The sequence below is a fragment of the Pseudophryne corroboree genome, chromosome 4 (genome assembly GCF_028390025.1).
Source record: "Pseudophryne corroboree isolate aPseCor3 chromosome 4, aPseCor3.hap2, whole genome shotgun sequence".
NCBI classification, from domain to species: Eukaryota; Metazoa; Chordata; class Amphibia; order Anura; family Myobatrachidae; genus Pseudophryne; species Pseudophryne corroboree.
Genome location: NC_086447.1, coordinates 635,651,761 through 635,675,378, shown reverse-complemented (window position 1 = coordinate 635,675,378; position 23,618 = coordinate 635,651,761). Strand labels below are relative to the sequence as shown.

General features: G+C 45.9%; 1 protein-coding gene and 1 pseudogene across 1 annotated transcript in view; one reads left to right on the top strand and one right to left on the bottom strand.

Annotated features, from left to right (window-relative positions):
- Positions 1-23,618, top strand: part of TIAM2 (TIAM Rac1 associated GEF 2) — a 1,049,207-nt gene that overhangs the window by 246,831 nt on the left and 778,758 nt on the right. The gene's annotated exons all lie outside the window — the stretch shown is intronic.
- LOC134912704 (5S ribosomal RNA) lies at positions 14,544-14,663 on the bottom strand (annotated as a pseudogene).

Below are 23,618 nucleotides of genomic sequence, written 5' to 3'. Positions count from 1 at the left end.
CGACCCAGCCTCCTCCAATCCTAGCATTAAAACCTTTACCCGCCTTATGGAACATGATGTCCATGTACAGGCTCCTACTAAGCGCTTTGACAATTTATCAATCGCAGAACGCAAGGCCCTGGCCTTACTTAAACAAGATGATAGTCTTGTGGTTAGGCCATCTGACAAGGGAGGGGCAGTGGTAGTGCAGGATTGGGTTGACTACAATAGTGAGATTTTGAGGCAGCTACAGGATGAGGCTACCTACATTAGCCTACAACACAACCCCATCCCCAAAATTAAATTGATTATTGATCAATTGTTAGATAAAGGGTATAAGGATCAACATATCGACAAGAATACATTGGAGTTTCTTACTGTTGAACATCCTGTATGTCCAATAATTTACACCCTCCCCAAGATCCACAAGACCCTATCACAGCCACCGGGTAGACCCATAATCTCAGCTAGGAACTCTTTGCTACAGCCACTTGTCATCTACAGTATGTGGATACATTCCTACAACCCATAGTACAACAGGGAGATAGCTACGTGCGTGACACGTCCGATTTTCTACAAAAGCTGATGGCCTTCCCTTATGATCTCGAGGATACACTGGTGGCCACCATGGATATGTGTTCCCTGTACACCATCATTCCCCATGAACAAGGTCTACAAGCTCTATCGAATGCCTGGCAACAGTACCCACCAACTGGACCGTCTACTGGTTTTCTCCTGGAACTGGCAACGGTAGTCCTCAAGCACAACCATTTCCTCTATCAAGGAAGGTATTACCTGCAACGCGAGGGGACCGCGATGGGCTCGAACCTTGCGCCGGCCTACGCCAATATTTTCATGACCGAATATGAGCAACGGCACATCTTCCCGAAATATGGAACACAGATCCTATTCTATAAAAGATTTATCGACGACATTTTCCTGCTGTGGAAAGGGACAATGGACTCATTTAACCAAATGGTTAGCACGCTGAACGACCTGGACAGTCCAGTGAAATTCACTCACCAGATTGATGCCGCTAGTATTAATTTTTTGGATATTTCCATTACACTGGAAGGAGGCCGCATCAACACAAGTCTGTTCAGAAAACCCACTGACAGAAATACCTTGTTGCTTGCAACTAGTCAACACCCGCCTGCCCTTAAGTACAACCTCCCTGTTTCCCAATTCCTGAGGGTAATGCGTAACAACACTAACAAGGACACCATGGAAACACAATTATCCGAAATGACCTCCCGATTCCTTGAGCGGGGATATGATAAGAAGACTGTCCTGAATTGTCTCAAGAAGGCGAGGAAGAAATTTGAACCCCCAACTGTTACAACACAGGCCACACCTACACCAGACGGGATGGTTTTCACGACTACATATGACCATTTATCGAATAAGGTCAGAGGAGCCATTCGGAAGAATTGGCCTATCTTAACCACAGATGACCAGCTGAAACTGAAAAAAAGCCCTCCCCCAATTATGGCCTATCGTAGGGCGGCCAACTTAAAACAACTACTATTAAGGCCTATGGCTGGACAGGAATCACCCATGACTACGACATGGCTGCATGAAAGAAGGCCTGGTTGCTTTAAGTGTATTGGGTGCACCACGTGTAGGGGCATGTTGACAGGTCCAACATTCCCGCACCCCCATTCGGGGAGACCGATAGCCATCAGATACAGACTACACTGCTCTATGGACCATCTGATATATATCTTAACGTGTCCGTGCGGATTGTACTATGTCGGAATGACGACCAGAAGGTTTCGCGATAGGATGGCGAATCACAACGTTGATACATCAGGCAATCACTACAGGGACTGCCGCTTTGCCGGTAGCCAGACATTTTATGACTTTACGGCATCAAGTATCAGATCTGAGGTCCAAACTGATCGACTGGATACCCCCATTACCGCGAGGTGGTGACCGTGCCCTTTTGCTTAGAAAAAGAGAAAGCCTTTGGATACATAAACTGGACACGATAGCACCAAAAGGAATGAATGAAAATAATCCTTTATCAATTTTTTTGAAATAAATCAACGAACTGTCTAATGATAATCTTCATGACAATTACCTAGTCATGTATAAGGTGCACCTGTTATAAGTCCCACTGGGTGTGGGATTGATTTTTGTCTTTTGTTGAAATTGTCTATTAGTCACCTTGTTTATTGTTTATTATCTGGTTAATTTTATTGTATTTATTTCTGTATTTTGTTTCACTTGTAGAGAAAGATATAGCCCCAACTTGTGAACTCACTGGCCTCTGTTTATGCCCAGCTCTTATCAAAACATATATGCCCCTATTGATATGCTAATCTACTTCAGTTTTAGCCCTTAGGTTAACCAACCAACCAACCAACCAACCAACCAACCAACCAACCGTAAGGTGGGTATTATATAACTAACAGGCTCGTGTGAGGCATCTTTTCATTATTACAGAAATTTGTTGTACAACTATGTTGGTATGTGGACGGACGCGGCTCATTTCCGGCAACACCGGGAGTGATGCTGTGCGCTCCACTAGATGCCTGTCCCCGCTTCCGGGTTGCGCTCCACGGCGCGCCCGCGATATTCACTCGACATGAGTTGGGCGCAACGCACTTACGGTGAAAACGGATGTGATGTTTGCGTTCCAACGCACTACCCATTTCCTTATTGCGCTCGATGACTCCCTTTGATATTGCGGATCCAGCTCACTTCCGGCAATGGCGGAAGTGACGTCTGCGTTCCACCAATGCGTTCCACCCCACTTCCTGCGCTAGTGGGGGTGGATCCGGGCGCCAAACACGCCAATTATGCTGGCTATATAACAGGGGCCGGTGAGACATTATCTCCAGACTCCAGTACCTATTATATTGACTTTGCTGTGATGCTGACTGGTTTGACAAAGCTGTGAATCCTTGACAAAGGTCCTGGTTTGGACCGAAACGTCGGATAAATATGGACATTACCTTTGAACTGTGAGATTACCATTTACATTAAATATTCTTTTTTGCTGAAATTTTGATTTGAAATCTGGTGAGTGCTATCTGTTCCACTTTGTGGTTCATCCTGTATTATATATATATATATATATATATATATATATATATACTGCTCAAAAAAATAAAGGGAACACTTAAACAACACATCTTAGATCTGAATGAATGAAATATTCATATTAAATACTTTGTTCTTTACATAGTTGAATGTGCTGACAACAAAATCACACAGAAATTATCAATGGAAATCATATTTATTAACCCATGGAGGTCTGGATTTGGAGTCTCACTCAAAATTAAAGTGGAAAAACACACTACAGGCTGATCCAACTTTGATGTAATGTCCTTAAAACAAGTCAAAATGAGGCTCAGTAGTGTGTGTGGCCTCCACGTGCCTGTATGACCTCCCTACAACGCCAGGGCATGCTCCTGATAAGGTGGTGGATGGTCTCCTGAGGGATCTCCTCCCAGACCTTGACTAAAGCATCCACCAACTCCTGGACAGTCTGTGGTGCAACGTGGCGTTGGTGGATGGAGCGAGACATGATGTCCTAGATGTGCTCAATTGGATTCAGGTCTGGGGAACGTCGGGCCAGTCCATAGCATCAATGCCTTCGTCTTGCAGGAACTGCTGACACACTCCAGCCACATGAGGTCTAGCATTGTCTTGCATTAGGAGGAACCCAGGGCCAACCGCACCAGCATATGGTCTCACAAGGGGTCTGAGGATCTCATCTCGGTACCCAATGGCAGTCAGGCTATCTCTGGCGAGCACATGGAGGGCTGTGCGGCCCCCCAAAGAAATGCCACCCCACACCATTACTGACCCACTGCCAAACCGGTCATGCTGGAGGATGTTGCAGGCAGCAGAACGTTCTCCTTGGCGTCTCCAGACCCTGTCACGTCTGTCACATGTGCTCAGTGAGAACCTGCTTTCATCTGTGAAGAGCACAGGGCGCCAGTGGCGAATTTGCCAATCTTGGTGTTCTCTGGCAAATGCCAAACGTCCTGTACGGTGTTGGGCTGTAAGCACAACCCCCACCTGTGGACGTCGGGCCCTCATACCACCCTCATGGAGTCTGTTTCTGATCGTTTGAGTAGACACATGCACATTTGTGGCTTGCTGGAGGTCATTTTGCAGGGCTCTGGCAGTGCTCCTCCTGTTCCTCCTTGCACTAAGGCGGAGGTAGCGGTCCTGCTGCTGGGTTGTTGCCCTCCTACGGCCTCCTCCACGTCTCATGATGTACTGGCCTGTCTCCTGGTAGCGCCTCCATGCTCTGGACACTACGCTGACAGACACAGCAAACCTTATTGCCACAGCTCGCATTGATGTGCCATCCTGGATGAGCTGCACTACCTGAGCAACTTGTGTGGGTTGTAGACTCCGTCTCATGCTACCACTAGAGTGAAAGCACCACCAGCTTTCAAAAGTGACCAAAACATCAGCAAGAAAGCATAGGAGCTGAGAAGTGGTCTGTGGTCACCACCTGCAGAACAACTCCTTTATTGGGGGTGTCTTGCTAATTGCCTATAATTTCCACCTGTTGTCTATTCCATTTGCACAACAGCATGTGAAATTGATTGTCAATCAGTGTTGCTTCCTAAGTGGACAGTTTGATTTCACAATTTCACAGAAGTGTGATTGACTTGGAGTTACATTGTGTTGTTTAAGTGTTCCCTTTATTTTTTGAGCAGTGTGTATATATGTATGTATATATATATATATATATATATATATATATATATATATATATATAATATCAATGATATCAGGAGCACTCACCAGTCTTCTTAAGCCTTTTATTATCTTAACATCAGAAAATCAGCATAGGGGTATCAACCTTTCGGTCCCTGGGACCGAAACGTTGATACCCCATGCTGAGTTTCTGATGTTAACATAATAAAAGGCTTAAGAAGACTGGTGAGTGCGCCTGATATCATTGATATTGTATCGGAATGGATAGGTCCTGGTGACTTTTATCTATAAATTGATGCGACCCCAGCAGTTATCAAACAAGGCTAGAGTGTGGACTATACAGAAAACTATGTATATATATTTATATATATTATAGCAGAGTTCCACATTCACATCTCAGTTCCATCATATATACCAGGGGTGGGCAATTATTTCAGCTGAGGGGCCACTTGACACTTTCCTGTCAGTTTTCGAGGGCCGCACACAAAATATCAGCACCCCTATGTGCCAAGAATATAGGGACGTGGCTTCATGGGGAAGGGGTGTGGCCAAAAAATAATACAGATTCATTTTAGGCTGCGCAATAGTCTCCATTATTCAAATTACGCCACACAGTAGCGCCACTTACACACATTACTCCAGGTAGAGCCCCTGTCACACATTACGCCAGGTAGAGCTCTCTTTTACACATTACAGCAGGTAGAGCCCCCTTTTACACATTACGGAAGGTAGAGCCCCCTTTTACACATTACGGCAGGTAGAGTCCCCTTTTTACACATTAACATTTTATTTGGGATAATCATTGCACAGCAAGCAAATTATCCAGTGTCTTATGGCCCCTGGGGAAAGGTGTGACACAGTGACAGAACGCGGGGGTGGTGACAGTGACAGAACACGGGGGTGGTGACAGTGACAGAACACGGGGGGGGGGGTGACACGGTGACAGAACGCGGGGGGGTGACACAGTGACAGAACGCGGGGGGGTGACACAGTGACAGAACGCGGGGGGTGACACAGTGACAGAACACGGGAGGTGACACAGTGACAGAACACGGGAGGTGACACGGTAACAACACGGCGGGGTGACTTAGTGACAGAACACAGGGAGGTGACACGGTGACAGAACACGGGGGGGTGACACGGTGACAGAACACGGGGGTGGTGACAGTGACAGAACACGGGGGGGTGACAGTGACAGAACACGGGGGGGTGACAGAACACGGGGGGTGACACAGTGACAGAACACGGGGGGTGTGACACAGTGACAGAACACGGGGGGTGACACAGTGACAGAACATGGGAGGTGACACGGTAACAACACGGTGGGGTGACTTAGTGACAGAACACAGGGGTGACACAGTGACAGAACACGGGGGGGGGGGGATGACACCGTGACAGAACATGGGGGGGCTGACTCAGTGGCAGAACACGGGGGTGACACAGTAACAGAACGTGGGGGGGTGTCACGGTGACAGAACACGGGGGTGACAGGACACGGTGACAGAACATGGGAGGTGACACGGTAACAACACGGGGGGGGGGTGACTTAGTGACAGAACATGGGGGGTGACACGGTGAAAGAATCCAGGGGAGGGGGGGGTTGGGGGGTGGTACAGCAAGCATTAAAGATCTCCCCCCTAACCTAAAAACAGTCTGACGCCACTGCCCGCACACACAAACATATACACACACACACACACACACACACGCACTCTCATATACACACACACACACACACACACACACACACACAAACAAATACACTTTCTTTCCCTCACTTTTTCCATTAACTTACTGATCTGTGTCTGGCTGGCAGTGGCAGGAAGGATGGATCTCTAGCAGTGGCTTTTGTAGCTCCGCCCCCTAAAGTCCTGCGTAGCTCCGCCCCCTCATCTCCGCATAGCTCCGCCCCCTTTTTGTCTGATCGCTGCCTTTGCCAATGGGGACTCTGGAGGATGTGTGTCAGGCGCCGTGCAGCAGCAGCAGGGGAGACAGGCGCCGGCAGCTTGGAGTACTACAAAGCAATGACAAGAAGCTCAGTCAGTCGGGCCGCTTGTCATTGCATGCTGGTGGGAAGCAGTGGGCCGGTCAGGATCGGTTTGCGGGCCGCATCCGGCCCGCGGGCCGTATTTTGCCCACCCCTAATATATACTGTATAAAAAGGAAGTGGTGGCGCACAATAGTGAAGTAAGTTTTACAATTCAAATCTTTACCGAAGGTAAAAGGACACTCACGTAAAAGTATGTGTTATGTACAAATATCACACACAGTGTTTGGATATAACAGAGCTTTCCAGTCCTTTCACAGAAGCCGATACCACTGGCGTCTGCCTTTCTCCAGATTTCCCTCTTGAAACTGTGATGTAACCCATTCACGTCTCTACAGTCTTGCACAGATGCATTTCGCCCAATGGACTTTGTCAGTGGGTGTGTCTAACCCCGATACCCACTGTACAGCACCTATATGACCCATTCTTTTTAATTAATGTACTACATCTGCTAATCATTAGATATTCAGTGACATCCCCTTTACCTATATGTGGTAACTTAAACACATGAGGAACAATTTGAATAGTCCAATAGTGCAACAGTCACCTGTGACCACCATTTTTTTTTTCAAGCTCAGTTGGCACCATCTCTGATGATAAAAGCCCCACTACTTAATACTTATTTCCAACCACAATTTTATTAGACAAATATGCAACTGAATCAGTGCCATCTTCTTGGTCATAAAAAAGCTACAGCGTAATCTAACAATATTTAGATGCTCCTAAGAACATTTTTTTGCGGATTTCTTTTTATTGGAGACCACTGTAACACCTCTGTCTGACTACATACAGTAAGTGCCAACATCTTAATAGACATCTGTATTAATAAGCTAAAATGCTAAGTCAATAGTCGGTGTAATTCTCAGTACTCTCCGGCACTATTTACCTGAGACCATTAAACTTAATTCATTATTAAAAAAAAAAAAAAAAAGGATTGTTTGCATTCATACATCTGCATATAATAAATCATATAAATATGCACAAAAACACTTAATTTAACGTAAATAAATAGGATAAAATGCTCACTGGGAATTAATTCTCTAAAGAAACACTTAAAATATTAATAAATATTCCTTCATTAACAATGATCAGGCTATGGGTAAGGAGGGTTAGGGAGGTTAGGGATTAGATGTAGCATATCTACCTAGTAAGTGTTGGGATCCTGAGCGTCGGGATGCCGCGGTCTGTATTCTGACTGCCAGCATTGCAAGCGTTGTGATCCCGATACCATCCGGTATCACCATGATGTTATTTATAGGTGAGTATACATTTCACTGTGTGTGTGTGATAGTTATTGATATGCCTTGTTCTTGTGTGTGTACAAATGAAACATACCTGCTTCTCTGTTATAACTTCCCTAACAAAGAAACCCAAATAATTTAGAAAGTATGCAACTGTATCTTTCAACTGGATAATCAAAGGCATCAATCAGTGATTTTTGTTCTGATTTTATCAATGGCTAACACAGTACAAACCTCTGCTAGATTTAAATGCAATTTTTTTTTCTATTTTCAAGACATTCTTGGCTCATATTAATGTAACCTGTATAAATATAGATATTTTCCCTCTTTATGTGTAATCAGTAAATGAGCAGGCAGCATTTGGCATATGAAGTAAAAATACAGATTTAAGGAGGGAGGAGGCTAAGAAAACTGACTAATGGGTGTAGGCAGCAAGTAGTGGAAAAAAAATCTATAGAAAGAACTAACTTTACCTTCCACAATTCTTCGCTTATAGTGATTGTAGAGCCAAGTAATCCAGACTTCCACACCCAGTGCAGGAGAGCGTTGAGAGCACTATACACACAAGCAAAGCCTTCCTTTACTAGTTGATTTATAGCCAGAGTTCTATCACTGTGGGTTTCCTTTTTCTGCCGTCTGTGGTGGATGGAAAGCACTGAAACAAACCCTGTTTTTGTTCAAAACGGATCACTTTCCAACACGTGTTAAATGTAAGTAAATAGATAGTGTATATTTTAAAATATCTGCTTAAATGTCCTTAAGGTCTGTTTAATGCTGCCATATTTTAGATTGTTCGATTTATATTTGATAAATTGTTTTGTAAGAATTGCAAGTGTTAATGGACTTTAGACTCAAGCTTTTTTTTTATATAGCTTGTATGTGTATAAATATTTTGGATATGTATATATTGTATGTTATGTTTCTCATCTTTTTACTAAAATAAGGGTTTTTTGTTTTGGCTTAGATGTTTATAAAAAGTTTTGCTAGGGGATATTACTACGAGATTTTTGGACATGGTTATCCTTCTAGATACCTAATAAGGCTAGTGGCACCTGGGCACTGTGAGCACCTGTGTGATGTAGCCACTGGGAACTAGGGGCTCAGACGCATTATTGCCTGTGGGCATTTTAAGGGGTGGTCTTCAGGTTGCCGACTGTCGGGATGCCGGCGCACAGTATACCGGTGCTGGCATACCGACAGTTTTTCTCCCTCGTGGCGGTCCACAACCCCCTGGAGGGAGAATACCGTGCCCGAAGTGTGGCGAGTGCAGCGAGCCTGCAAGGGGCTCAATTGCGCTCGCCACACTGTCAGTATGCCGGCGGTTGGGCTACCGGCGCCGGTATGCTGGTCGCTGGGAGCCCGGCCGCCGGCATACCATACCACACCCCCATTTTAAGCACAGAGTACATGTAACACTAATGCTGATGAGCTTTCTGAGTGCTGTGGGTACCTAGAAAACAAGAAAAAAATAAATACTCTACGTTGGGGCACTCTTGTCTTTTTTTTTTTTATAATTTTATTCATGGGATCACAAAAACAAACAGATACCAACAAATAGTGGTTACAGCAAATTACATCGCAAATGCAGTATAATAGTTGGTAATTATAAAGATAACCAAGAAAAGAACAGTGACCCATTTTTGACCCAGAGAGCGGGTAGTATAAAACAGAAAGAAGGGCAGTCAGCAGCGCAGCTAACCGACTAACATTAAAGAGTAATAGTAGAAGAAAGTCAAGAAAAAAGAAAGACAGAGAAGAAGAGAGAAAAAGAGAGGAATAGACAAAATAGGACAGGATAGGGTCCCCGGGAGGGTCCCATCAAATATTGTGCGGGGCATCACAAATTAAAAGGAGAAGGGGCATGCTGGGTGGCCAGCCATGGACTCCATATTTTATCGAACGACTTAGAGGAGCAGTTTATGATGCTAGTCATGTAGTCCATGTGGTAAACGTACCAGATACGGGCAATTATAGATTGCATGGAAGGCGGGATAGGGTTTTTCCAATCTGCAGCTAGTTGACATAGACTACATGACGCAACAATTTATTTTGAAATTTTGTTAGCGTTGGCAGGTTTAAGGGGAGGAGAATGTATTTAGGGTCGGAAGGAATGTGTATCTGCAATAAACTAGAAATAAAATTAATCACATCCCTCCACATATGCACTATTTTGGGACATGACCACCATATGTGTAGGAAAGAGCCCTCTGCGCCACATCCTCTCCAACATCTATCCGACGTATCCGGGTACATTTTGCTCAAACGAGATGGTACATAATACCACCTATATAATAATTTATAGACATTCTCTTTGATTCTAACGCAGATGGAGCTAGACGCCGCGTTACCCCAGGCTTCAGACCATTCCTAGTCATCCAAAGCCGTGCCTAGGTCCGTTTCCCATGCTCTCTCATGAGGATCACGCTGTGAAGGAGTGTCCCCAGTGAGAGTAGTATATAAGAGGCAAATTAGGCCTTTGGTTGAGTGACGTCTGAAACATAGTCTCAAACGTGGTCAGGGGTCTGCTAGAGAGGACGCGGCCCAGTGAGGAATGAAAGTGTCTGAGTTGTAAACATTGATAAAAATACCTAGAGGGAATATCAATGTTGTCTTGAATCTGAGAAAATTTAGGAAAACTGGTATCCCTGGTGATATCATTTAAATATAAGATACCTCTGTCCTGCCAAGGAGCAAACAGTGATTTATTTGTACCAGGAGGGAATGCAGGGTTGTGTAATATTGGGATGATAGGGGATGGGGCTGGGGCCAGACCATATTTCCTATTGGCAAAGTCCCTAATCGTTAGTGAGCGGGAGACTACAGAGTGGGATGTTATATTTCTGGGGCGGCAGGATTTCGAAAGCCAGAGAAGAGAAGATAGAGTAGACAGACCTACTTCAGCGGCCTCTGTAGATACCCAGACACTTCTAGATTCTGGGTTGTACCATTGTACGCAGTGTGAAAGCTGTGTGGCTAAATAATATCTTCTGAAGTCTGGGATGCCTAGGCCGCCACTATATGTGGGGCGCTGTAAGAGTTTCAATCGGACACGGGGACGCTTATTCGCCGGGGGCACTCTTGTCTTGAAAAATAAATCGACAATAAAACTTAACTTTTTATTATATTTTGAATAAAATTGGTGTGACAAAAGACGGTTAAACAATATACATTGATTTTCACATATGAACTTCACGTTTAAGTGTATGATAACACATGGAATATAGTTGAGCCTTGGTGAAAAATATATCAAAGTGATACAATATAATGGCTATAGCCTTTCTTATTATTCATGTAACTGACAGGTTTGTTACTCCCATTCGGGTATCCTGTTCAGTGGTCTTTGTACTGCATATACACGTTTTTACAAGCAAATAAACATGAAAAGTTAATGTTTTGTTGCCTAAATTGGTTCTTAATCACCATCTGCTTCATTATTTGCAGAAGTGTCACCATAAAGCATTTTATTCAGCAGAGTGTTTCCTGACTTATCCCATTCTGAAAGGGAAAAAAGACTTGCTGGTCTTTGATTGGGAGTTGTTAAGATCTTACTGGTGCTGTGTTGTGGCTTATCCGCCAAAGGAAGAAACAGGTTGGAAAATGTCAGGAATATTCCTGTACCTGTTAGTAGATCTGCTATTGTGAGTTAAGTTCTAAATGACAGCCTCCTAAGGTTTCAGTCAAAATTACAGCAAAAAGAATTGGTTGGCTCAGTTTAGATGGTAGCACCAGAGGTTATCTGCTATGTACAAAAATGTAGTGATAACAAAGGAGTCTATGTTGTTAGTGTGAGAGAAAGTATAAAGGTGGAACTCTTCCTTCTGCTGTTCAGCTTATTAGGTATATGCAATTGCGGTCGAATTCCCGAAATTGTCGAATTTCGGGTCATTTTCGCCCAAAAAAAAAATTCGCCTATGCAATTCAGTGCTTTCCGACCAAAAAACGGACTTTCAAAATTCGACTTTTTGAAATTCGAATTTTTGCAAATTCGACTTATCTGCAATGATACAAGTGCTGCAATTCGACAAAAGCATATTCAATTCAAGTTTGGAAATTCGACAGCAGTGCTTTTAGACAGCAAATTCGTCATTTTCAATCCGCCACACTTTGGAGGGTGAAAACAATAAAAAAAAAATTAAACATGTTTTTTTTGGTGTTTTTTTTTTTAGGAATAGCATATCTATTTATATTAGAAGGGATTAGGTACTTTTTTTTTTTTTGAAGGAGGCACAAATATTATTTATATATTTTTTAAAATATTATTTTTATTTTTATTTTTTTTTATTGCTGGAACGGTAAAATCCTTAAAAAAAATGGCGTGGGGTCCCCCCTCCAAAGCATAACCAGCCTCGGGCTCTTCGAGCTGGTCCTGGTTCTAAAAATGCGGGGAAAAAATTGACAGGGGATCCCCCGTATTTTTAAAACCAGCACCGGGCTCTGCGCCTGGTGCTGGTGCCAAAAATACGGGGGACAAAACGAGCAGGGGTCCGCCGTATTTTTCACACCAGCATCGGGCTCCACTAGCTGGACAGATAATGCCACAGCCGGGGGTCACTTTTATGCCGTGCCCTGCGGCCGTGGCATTAAATATCCAACTAGTCACCCCTGGCCGGGGTACCCTGGGGGAGTGGGGACCCCTTCAATCAAGGGGTCCCCCCCCCCAGCCACCCAAGGGCCAGGGGTGAAGCCCGAGGCTGTCCCCCCCCATCCAATGGGCTGCGGATGGGGGGGCTGATAGCCTTTTGTGATAATGAAAAGAATATTGTTTTTTCCAGCAGTACTACAAGTCCCAGCAAGCCTCCCCCGCAAGCTGATACTTGGAGAACCACAAGTACCAGCATGCGGGAGAAAAACGGGCCCGCTGGTACCTGTAGTACTACTGGGGAAAAAATACCCAAATAAAAACAGGACACACACACCGTGACAGTAAAACTTTATTTCATACGTCGACACACACATACTTACCTATGTTCACACGCCGACATCGGTCCTCTTCTCCATGTAGAATCCACGGATACCTGAAAATAAAAGATCAATATACTCACCTCAGCCAGGGTCCAGAGATACATCCACGTACTTGGCAAAAAAAGAAAACGAACACACGGGCCACCGGACTGAAAGGGGTCCCATGCTGACACATGAGACCCCTTTCCACGAATGAGACCTGTCAGTGACAGCTGTCACACAAAGGTCTCTACAGCCAATCAGGAAGCGCAACTTCGTTGCGCTCACCTGATTGGCTGTGCGCTGTCTGAACTCAGACAGCGCATCGCACAGCCTCGTCCATTATATTCAATGGTGGGAACTTAGCGGCTAGCGGTGAGGTCACCCGCCGGTCAGCGGCTGACCGCGGGTAACCCCACCGCTAGCCGCTAAGTTCCCACCATTGAAACTAATGGAGCGGCTTTGCGATGCGCTGTCACAGCACAGACAGCGCACAGCCAATCAGGTGAGCGCCACGGAAGTAGCGCTTCCTGATTGGCTGAAGGGACTTCAGCGACAGGAGTCACGTGATGTCCCGGCATTCGGGAGAAAGGGGTCTGATGTGAAACATGGGACCCCTTTCAGTCCGGTGGTTCGGGTGTTTGCGTTTTGTTATTTTGCCAAGTACGTGGATTATTTTCTGGACGTGGATGTACCTCTGGACGCTGGAAGGTGAGTATAATTTTTTCACAGGTACCCTCGGATCATCGGAGACCGTGGCAGTCGGCGTGTCAACATAGGTAAGTATGTGTGTGTCGGTAGTGTGTAATAAAGTTTTACTATCAAGGTGTCTGTGTACTGTTTTTATTTGGGTATTTTTTTTCCAGTAGTACTACAGGTACCAGCGGGCCCGTTTTTCTCCCGCATGCTGGTACTTGTGGTTCTCCAAGTACCAGCTTGCGGGGGAGGCTTGCTGGGACTTGTAGTACTGCTGGAAAAAACAATATTCTTTTCATTATCACAAAAGGCTATCAGCCCCCCCATCCGCAGCCCATTGGATGGGGGGGGACAGCCTCGGGCTTCACCCCTGGCCCTTGGGTGGCTGGGGGGGGGACCCCTTGATTGTAGGGGTCCCCACTCCCCCAGGGTACCCCGGCCAGGGGTGACTAGTTGGGTAGTTAATGCCACGGCCGCAGGGCACGGCATAAAAGTGACCCCCGGCTGTGGCATTATCTGTCCAGCTAGTGGAGCCCGATGCTGGTGTTAAAAATACGGGGGACCCCTACTCTTTTTGTCCCCCGTATTTTTGGCACCAGCACCAGGCGCAGAGCCCGGTGCTGGTTTTAAAAATACGGGGGATCCCTGCCCAATTTTTCCCCGTATTTTTAGAACCAGGACCAGCTCGAAGAGCCCGAGGCTGGTTATGCTTTGGAGGGGGGACCCCACGCCATTTTTTTTTCTCGGGTTTTTCCAGTTTTTTCCCGTTTTTTAAAATCGCGGCAAAATACGCCAAATCGCCCGATTTTCGCCCGCGGGTCTGTCGAATCCGTTTTTCATTGAATATGGTGAATTCCGGCAGCCACCTGCCGGAATTCACCTGTCGAATTGAGTCGAATTAAAAAACGGCGAAAAATTGCCGCGATTCGCCGTGAATTGCATATACCCCTATATGTTTACTGCACCTGGTATTCACTGGTAGTCTCCCAACCAAGTACTTTCCAGGCCTACCATTGATTTGCTTCCAAGATCAGATGAGATTGGGCGTTTGCTATGGAGTTATGGCAGTAATCTGCTGAATGAGAGAGTACTGGTTCCACAGAAGTGAAAATGTGCTTCTGCTGTCCAGGGGAGTCGATGAACCCACATGCCTCTATATCAGAGAGACATATCTTTGGATGAGAGAGCACATTAATAGGTATGAAAAGAAAAATGTGTAAGTATGAAAATTAGAGCTTTTTGTAAATCTTGACCTATAAAGGTCAATCTGTCTGATTTGTGCAGATGTCCTTTATATTGTACCATAAATGGGACATATATGAACAAAGAATAAGTTCGTAGTTGGTTCAGAAAGAGATTTTGATCAGTAAACTCAAATGCAGTTTTTAGGATGATATGCTCCAAATAGGTATAATGGATGCTTATACAAATAACCGTGGAACAATATATGAGCAACCAATAAATTTAAACAGTGATTAGGCACAAAATGCAGTCTTGATGCTAATGTGCTCAAATAACAATGCTGAGATGAATGGTTTATAACTCATGATTTGTCAGACAAACAGAATATTAGCAGAACACACCTAATTCCATATTCTGCACAATGGTGCTTTAGTCCAATCTAATCTCCACCAGTAAGGGTTAAAGAAAACTTTTTTTGATCAGGCAATGTTCTGCACAAGGATACTGTAACCAAATCTAATAGACACCAGTAGGAGGTTCCCAGTACATAGTACTGCATATAGGTTCCACATCTTATAAATTAGGCAGAGAAAATACAGATTTAAAAACTTATGAATTAAGCAAGTCTAATACAGCAAGTAAGGTATTCTATCATGTGGATATTATAAAAAACACCAAAACAAAAATAGATTTAAATCTAGAGCTTGTAAGAAAAGTTTTCTCTGACGTCCTAGTGGATGCTGGGAACTCCGTAAGGACCATGGGGAATAGCGGGCTCCGAAGGAGGCTGGGCACTCTAGAAAGATTTATGACTACCTGGTGTGCACTGGCTCCTCCCACTATGACCCTCCTCCAAGCCTCCGTTAGATCTTGTGCCCGGCCGAGGTTGGATGCACACTAGGGGCTCTCCTGAGCCCTTAGAAAGAAAGTATAGATTTAGGTTTTTTATTTTCAGTGAGACCTGCTGGCAACAGGCTCACTGCAGCGAGGGACTAAGGGGAGAAGAAGCGAACTCGCCTGCTTGCAGCCGGATTGGGCTTCTTAGGCTACTGGACACCATTAGCTCCAGAGGGATCGACCGCAGGCCCAGTCCTTGGTGTTCGGTCCCGGAGCCGCGCCGCCGTCCCCCTTACAGAGCCAGAAGCAAGAAGAGGTCCGGAAAATCGGCGGCAGAAGACATCAGTCTTCACCAAGGTAGCGCACAGCACTGCAGCTGTGCGCCATTGCTCCTCATACACACTTCACACTCCGGTCACTGAGGGTGCAGGGCGCTGGGGGGGGGGCGCCCTGAGAAGCAATAATAACACCTTGGCTGGCAAAAATACCACAATATATAGCCCCAGAGGCTATATATGTGGAAAATACCCCTGCCAGAATCCAGAAAAAAGCGTGAGAATAGTCTGCGGAAAAGGGGCGGAGCTATCTCCCACAGCACACTGGCGCCATTTCTCCTTCACAGATCCGCTGGAAGGAAGCTCCCTGGCTCTCCCCTGCAGTCTACACTACAGAACAGGGTAAAAAGAGAGGGGGGGCACTAAATTTAGGCGCAGTATAAATTATATAAAAGCAGCTATAGGGGACATAACTCAGTTAGTCCCTGCAGTATATAGCGCTCTGGTGTGTGCTGGCATACTCTCACTCTGTCCCCCCAAAGGGCTTTTGTGGGTCCTGTCCTCATTGGAGCATTCCTTGTGTGTGTGCGGTGTGTCGGTACGGCTGTGTCGACATGTTTGATGAGGAGACTTATGTGGAGGCGGAGCAGATGCCGATAAATGAGATGTCGCCCCCTGTGGGCCGACACCAGAGTGGATGGATAGGTGGAAGGTATTAACCGACAGTGTCAACTCCTTACATAAAAGGCTGGATGACGTAACAGCTATGGGACAGCCGGCTTCTCAGCCCGCGCCTGCCCAGGCGTCTCAAAGACCATCAACGCTCCCTCAGATGGCAGACACAGATGTCGACACGGAGTCTGACTCCAGTGTCGACAAGGTTGAGACATATACACAATCCACTAGGAACATCCGTTACATGATCCCGGCAATATAAAATGTGTTACACATTTCTGACATTAACCCAAGTACCACTAAAAACAAAGGGTTTTATGTGTGGGGAGAAAAAGCAGGCAGTGTTTTGTTCCCCCATCAAATGAGTGAATGAAGTGTGAAAAAGCGTGGGTTTCCCCGATAAGAAACTGGTAATTTCTAACAAGTTACTGATGGCGTACCCTTTCCCGCCAGAGGATAAGTTACGCTGGGAGATATCCCCTAGGGTGGATAAGGCGCTCACACGTTTGTCAAGGTGGCACTGCCGTCTTAGGATACGGCCACTTTGAAGGTACCTGCTGATAAATAGCAGGAGGCTATCCTGAAGTCTGTATTTACACACTCAGGTACTAGACTGAGACCTGCAGACTGCTGCAGCGTGGTCTGTACCCCTTTCAAACAGGGATACTATTTTGCAAACATAAGCCGTCGTCTTATATATGAGGGATGCACAGAGGGATATTTTGCCGGCTGGCATCCTGAATTATTGCAATGTCCATTCTGTCAGGAGGGTATTGGAGACCCGACACTGGACAGGTGATGCTGACTTTAAAAGTTACATAGAGCCTTATAAGGGTGAGGAATTGGTTGGGGATGGTCTCTGGGACCTCGTATCCACAGCAACAGCTGGGATGAAAATATTTTACCTCAGGTTCCCTCACAGCCTAAGAAAAGCACTGTATTATCAGGTACAGTCCTTTCGGCTTCAGAAAAGCAGGCGGGTCAAACGAGGGAAGAGGGAAAAAGCTGCACCAGCAGCCAGTTCCCAGAATCAAAATTCTTCCCCTGTTTCCTCTGAGTCCACCGCATGACGCGGGGGCTCCACAGGCGTAGCCAGGTAGGGTGGGGGGCCGCCTCAAAAATTTCAGCGATCAGTGGGCTCGCTCACAGGTGGATCCCTGGATCCTTCAAGTAGTATCTCAGGGGTACAAGCTGGAAGTCGAGGCGTCTCCCCCCCGCCGTTTACTCAAATCTGCCTTGCCGACAACTTCCTCAGGCAGGGAGGCTGTGCTAGAGGCAATTCACAAGCTGTATTCCCAGCAGGTGATAGTCAAGGTGCCCCTACTTCAACAAGGACGGGGTTACTATTCCACACTGTTTGTGGTACCGAAACCAGCCGGTTCGGTGAGACCCATTTTAAAATGGAAATCCTTGAACACTTACATAACAAAGTTCAAGATGGAATCGCTCAGGGCGGTTATTGCAAGCCTGGACGAGGGGGATTACATGGTATCCCTGGACATCAAGGATGCTTACCTGCATGTCCCTATTTACCTTCCTCACCAGGAGTACCTCAGATTGTGGTACAGGTTTGCCATTACCAATTCCAGACGCTACCGCTTGGACTGTCCACGGCACCGAGGGTGTTTACCAAGGTAATGGCAGAAATGATACTGGTCGGAGTAGCACTATCTCAGGAGGTGCTACAACAGCATGGCTGGATTCTGAACATTCCAAAGTCACAGCTGGTTCCTTCCACTCGCTTACTGTTCCTGGGGATGATTTTGGACACAGAACAGAAAAAAGTGTTTCTCCCGCAGGAGAAAGCCGAGGAGCTGTCATCTCTAGTCAGAGACCTCCTGAAACCAAAAAGGGTATCGGTGTATCGTTGCACACGAGTCCTGGGAAAAATGGTGGCTTCATACGAAGCAATTCCATTAGGCAGGTTCCATGCGAGGACCTTCCAGTGGGACCTCTTGGATAAGTGGTCGGGATCGCATCTTCAAATGCATCAAATGATAACCCTGTCTTCAAGGACCAGGGTGTCTCTACTGTGGTGGCTGCAGGGTGCTCATCTTCTAGAGGGCCGCAGATTCGGCATACAGGACTGGGTCCTGGTGACCACGGAGGCCAGCCTTCGAGGCTGGGGAGCAGTCACACAGGGAAGAAACTTCCAGGGCCTATGGTCAAGTCAGGAGACTTCCCTACATATAAATTCTGGAACTGAGGGACATTTACAATGCCCTAAGTCAGGCAAGGCCCCTGCTTCAAAACCAGCCGGTACTGATACAGTCAGACAACATCACGGCAGTTGCCCATGTGAACCGACAGGGCGGCACAAGAAGCAGGATGGCAATGGCAGGAGCCACAAGGATTCTCCGATGGGCGGAAAATCACGTACTAGCACTGTCAGCAGTGTTCATTCCGGGAGTGGACAACTGGGAAGCAGACTTCCTCAGCAGACACGACCTACACCCGGGAGAGTGGGGACTTCATCCAGAAGTCTTCCTGCTGTTGGTAAACCGTTGGGAAAGGCCACAGGTGGACATGATGGCGTCCCGCCTCAACAAAAAGCTAAAGAGATATTGCGCCAGGTCAAGGGACCCTCAGGCGATAGCTGTGGACGCTCTAGTGACACCGTGGGTGTACCAGTCGGTTTATGTGTTCCCTCCTCTGCCTCTCATACCAAAGGTACTGAGAATAATAAGATGGCGAGGAGTAAGAACGATACTCGTGGTTCCGGATTGGCCAAGAAGGGCTTGGTACCCGGAACTTCAGGAAATTATATCAGAGGACCCATGGCCTCTGCCGCTCAGACAGGACCTGCTTCAGCAGGGGCCCTGTCTGTTCCAAGACTTACCGCGGCTGCGTTTGACGGCATGGCGATTGAACGCCGGATCCTGAAGGAAAAGGGTATTCCGGAAGAAGTCATTCCTATGCTTATTAAAGCCAGGAAAGATGTTACGGCAAAGCATTATCACCGCATATGGCGGAAATATGTTGCATGGTGCGAGGCCAAAAAGGCCCCAACAGAGGAATTTCCACTAGGTCGATTTCTACATTTCCTGCAAGCAGGAGTGAATATGGGCCTAAAACTGGGCTCCATTAAAGTACAGATCTCGGCTCTGTCGATTTTCTTTCAAAAAGAACTAGCTTCAGTACCTGAAGTTCAGACATTGTGAAAGGAGTGCTGCATATTCAGCCCCCGTTTGTGCCCCCTGTGGCACCTTGGGATCTCAACGTGGTGTTGAGTTTCTTAAAATCACATTGGTTTGAGCCACTAAAAACCGTGGATCTAAAATATCTCACGTGGAAAGTGGTCATGTTATTGGCCTTGGCTTCAGCCAGGCGAGTGTCAGAATTGGCGGCTTTCTCATGTAAAAGCCCTTATCTGATTTTCCATATGGATAGGGCAGAATTGAGGACTCGTCCCCAGTTTCTTCCTAAAGTGGTGTCAGCGTTTCACCTGAACCAGCCTATTGTGGTGCCTGCGGCTACTAGGGATTTGGAGGACTCCAAGTTGCTAGACGTTGTCAGGGCCCTGAAAATATATGTTTCCAGGACGGCTGGAGTCAGAAAATCTGACTCGCTGTTTATCCTGCATGCACCCAACAAGCTGGGTGCTCCTGCTTCTAAGCAGACTATTGCTCGCTGGATTTGTAGTACAATTCAGCTTGCACATTCTGTGGCAGGCCTGCCACAGACAAAATCTGTAAATGCCCATTCCACAAGGGAGTTGGGCTCATCTTGGGCGGCTGCCCGAGGGGTCTCGGCTTTACAACTTTGCCGAGCAGCTACTTGGTCAGGGGCAAACACGTTTGCAAAATTCTACAAATTTGATACCCTGGCTGAGGAGGACCTGGAGTTCTCTCTTTCGGTGCTGCAGAGTCATCCGCACTCTCCCGCCCATTTGGGAGCTTTGGTATAATCCCCATGGTCCTTACGGAGTTCCCAGCATCCACTAGGACGTCAGAGAAAATAAGAATTTACTCACCGGTAATTCTATTTCTCGTAGTCCGTAGTGGATGCTGGGCGCCCATCCCAAGTGCGGATTGTCTGCAATACTTGTACATAGTTATTGCTAACTAAAGGGTTATTGTTGAGCCATCTGTTGAGAGGCTCAGTTGTTTTCATACTGTCAAACTGGATATAGTATCACGAGTTGTACGGTGTGATTGGTGTGGCTGGTATGAGTCTTACCCGGGATTCAAAATCCTTCCTTATTATGTCAGCTCGTCCGGGCACAGTGTCCTAACTGAGGCTTGGAGGAGGGTCATAGTGGGAGGAGCCAGTGCACACCAGGTAGTCATAAATCTTTCTAGAGTGCCCAGCCTCCTTCGGAGCCCGCTATTCCCCATGGTCCTTACGGAGTTCCCAGCATCCACTACGGACTACGAGAAATAGAATTACCGGTGAGTAAATTCTTATTTTAACACATTAACAGTGTATCAAGTTTAAATCATGTATCAGTGCAAAAAATGGGTAAGCATGAAATTACGAGACCAGGGTACCACTGAGGTGGGTATGGGCTTCGCAATGCCCAATTCCCTCTCCCACCAAACTGACCGTTTCACCTATTAGTAGGCTTGTTCAATGGTGTGGATTAGAGTTCCCTGTAGGTATATATAGGGTTGATAATTGAGTAATTAGGGAGGAGTGAGGTTTTTCATCTGTAAATCCAAAATTGAAGGCTGCCAGGTCCCAATGCTAATGCTTCCGGGTATGCACATCACTTATGACACGCATTTCCGGTGACGTGTCTACAAGATGATATACTGCCGTGGACTTGTTGATTGTCAAATGGCTTCCCTTTAGTATAACGCATGGTTGGCATCTAGTTCCTCAATTATTTTCCCAGAGATGCATGACTTCCGGTGACGCGTCTTTCTGGGGACGTGCTGCCGCGAGCTGATTGGTAGTATGGCCTTGTCCAAGGGGGGCTGAATGCACAGTTAATTAATGACGTGCTACCCTCCAGATATTTGCTTCTGATGATTTGTTTACCCCGGCCGCATCACACATTCGGTGACGCGCATGGGGGCGGGTGCATCTCTAATGTAGTGTTCACAAACATTCCTTGGTTGGCGGACGGCTGCCATCTTGTATAGCACATGGTTGGCATAGCCACAGTTACAATTTATTTTGGACATCTATAGGTGATTGTAATGTAGCCACCTAAACATAAAGGTTAACGTTAGTCAAAACTATTTTTATAATTATATAGGTAATGAAAAGTAGATGCATATATGAACACTTTATATAGGCTGGTAGTGAAAAATAAAAGATTAATAGGTACATGTAGGAACACTTATTGTCTGTAGTGAATCATAAGATTCACAGGTTCCTCAGCCATCTAGTTGAAATGACTATACCAAGGTTAGGTCAAATGGTTATTTATTCTTGAGGGACAAACACTCCCTCCAATAGGAAAGGTGGTGGTGGTGGGTGGGGGGATAAAAATAGTGGAATTAAAATAAGCATTTTTATAGAGCTTGAAATGAGATTTATATGTAGGGCATTTTACAATATTTTGCTGATGTTTCACTTAAGTGGAATACATAATTATGTTGTATGTAATGTGATGTTATTTCAATCTTTTTTGCAACAAATATGGTTGACCAGGGACTCAAATTTGAAAGAGTTATGATTGCAGGTAGTATACAGTACGAACTGCATTAGAAATGAATGTATATCGCTAGTGATCGTGATAAAAAGGGGGGGGGATACATTGCTGTATCTTGCTGCTCCGTGTCAGTTCTAGTATCCTCATCAGTGCTCAATATCTGTGCTCAGTATCAGTGCAGCATTGTGGTGACCAGTATATAATACTACAGTACAATAGTCCATTGCTGTATCTTGCTGCTCCGTGTCAGTTCTAGTATCTTCAACAGTGCTCAATATCTGTGCTCAGTATCAGTGCTGCATTGTGGTGACCAGTATATAATACTACAGTACAATAGTCCATTGCTGTATCTTGCTGCTCCGTGTCAGTTCTAGTATCCTCATCAGTGCTCAATATCTGTGCTCAGTATCAGTGCTGCATTGTGGTGACCAGTATATAATACTACAGTACAATAGTCTATTGCTGTATCTTGCTGCTCCATGTCAGTTCTAGTATCCTCATCAGTGCTCAGTATCTGGGCTCAGTTTCAGTGCTGCATTGTGGTGACCAGTATATAATACTACAGTACAATAGTCCAGTGCTGTTCTCGCTGCCCAGTGTCAGTTCTAGTATCCTCATCAGTGCTCAATATCTGTGCTCAGTATCAGTGCTGCATTGTGGTGACCAATATATAATACTACAGTACAATGGGAGTCATTCCGAGTTGTTAGCTCGCTAGCAGATTTTAGCAGCATTGCACACGGTAGGCCGCCGCCCTCTGGGAGTGTATCTTAGCTTAGCAGAATAGCGAACAAAAGATTAGCAGAATTGCGAATAGAAAATTCTTAGCAGTTTCTGAGTAGCTCTAGACTTACTCCTACACTGCGATCAGCTCAGCCCGTTTCGTTCCTGGTTTGACATCACAAACACGCCCTGTGTTCGGCCAGCCACTCCCCCGTTTCTCCAGACACTCCCGCATTTTATCCTGGCACGCCTGCGTTTTTCCGCACACTCCCAGAAAACGGCTAGTTTCCGCCCAGAAACACCCACTTCCTGTCAATCACACTCCGATCACTACAACGATGGAAACTCTTCATTCGGACGTGAGTAAATCTACTAAGTTTTGAGCTAAAATACTTAGCGCATGCGCACTGCGTACCATGCGCATGCGCATTTTCGCCTTAATTGCTCCGTTGCGAAAATCGGCAACGAGCGAACAACTCGGAATGACCCCCAATAGTCCATTGCTGTATCTTGCTGCTCCGTGTCAGTTCAAGTATCCTCATCAGTGCTCAATATCTGTGCTCATTATCAGTGCTGCATTGTGGTGACCAGTATATAATATTACAGTACGATAGTCTATTGCTGTATCTTGCTGCTCCGTGTCAGTTCTAGAATCCTCATCAGTGCTCAATATCTGTGCTCAGTATCAGTGCAGCATTGTGGTGACCAGTATATAATACTACAGTACAATAGTC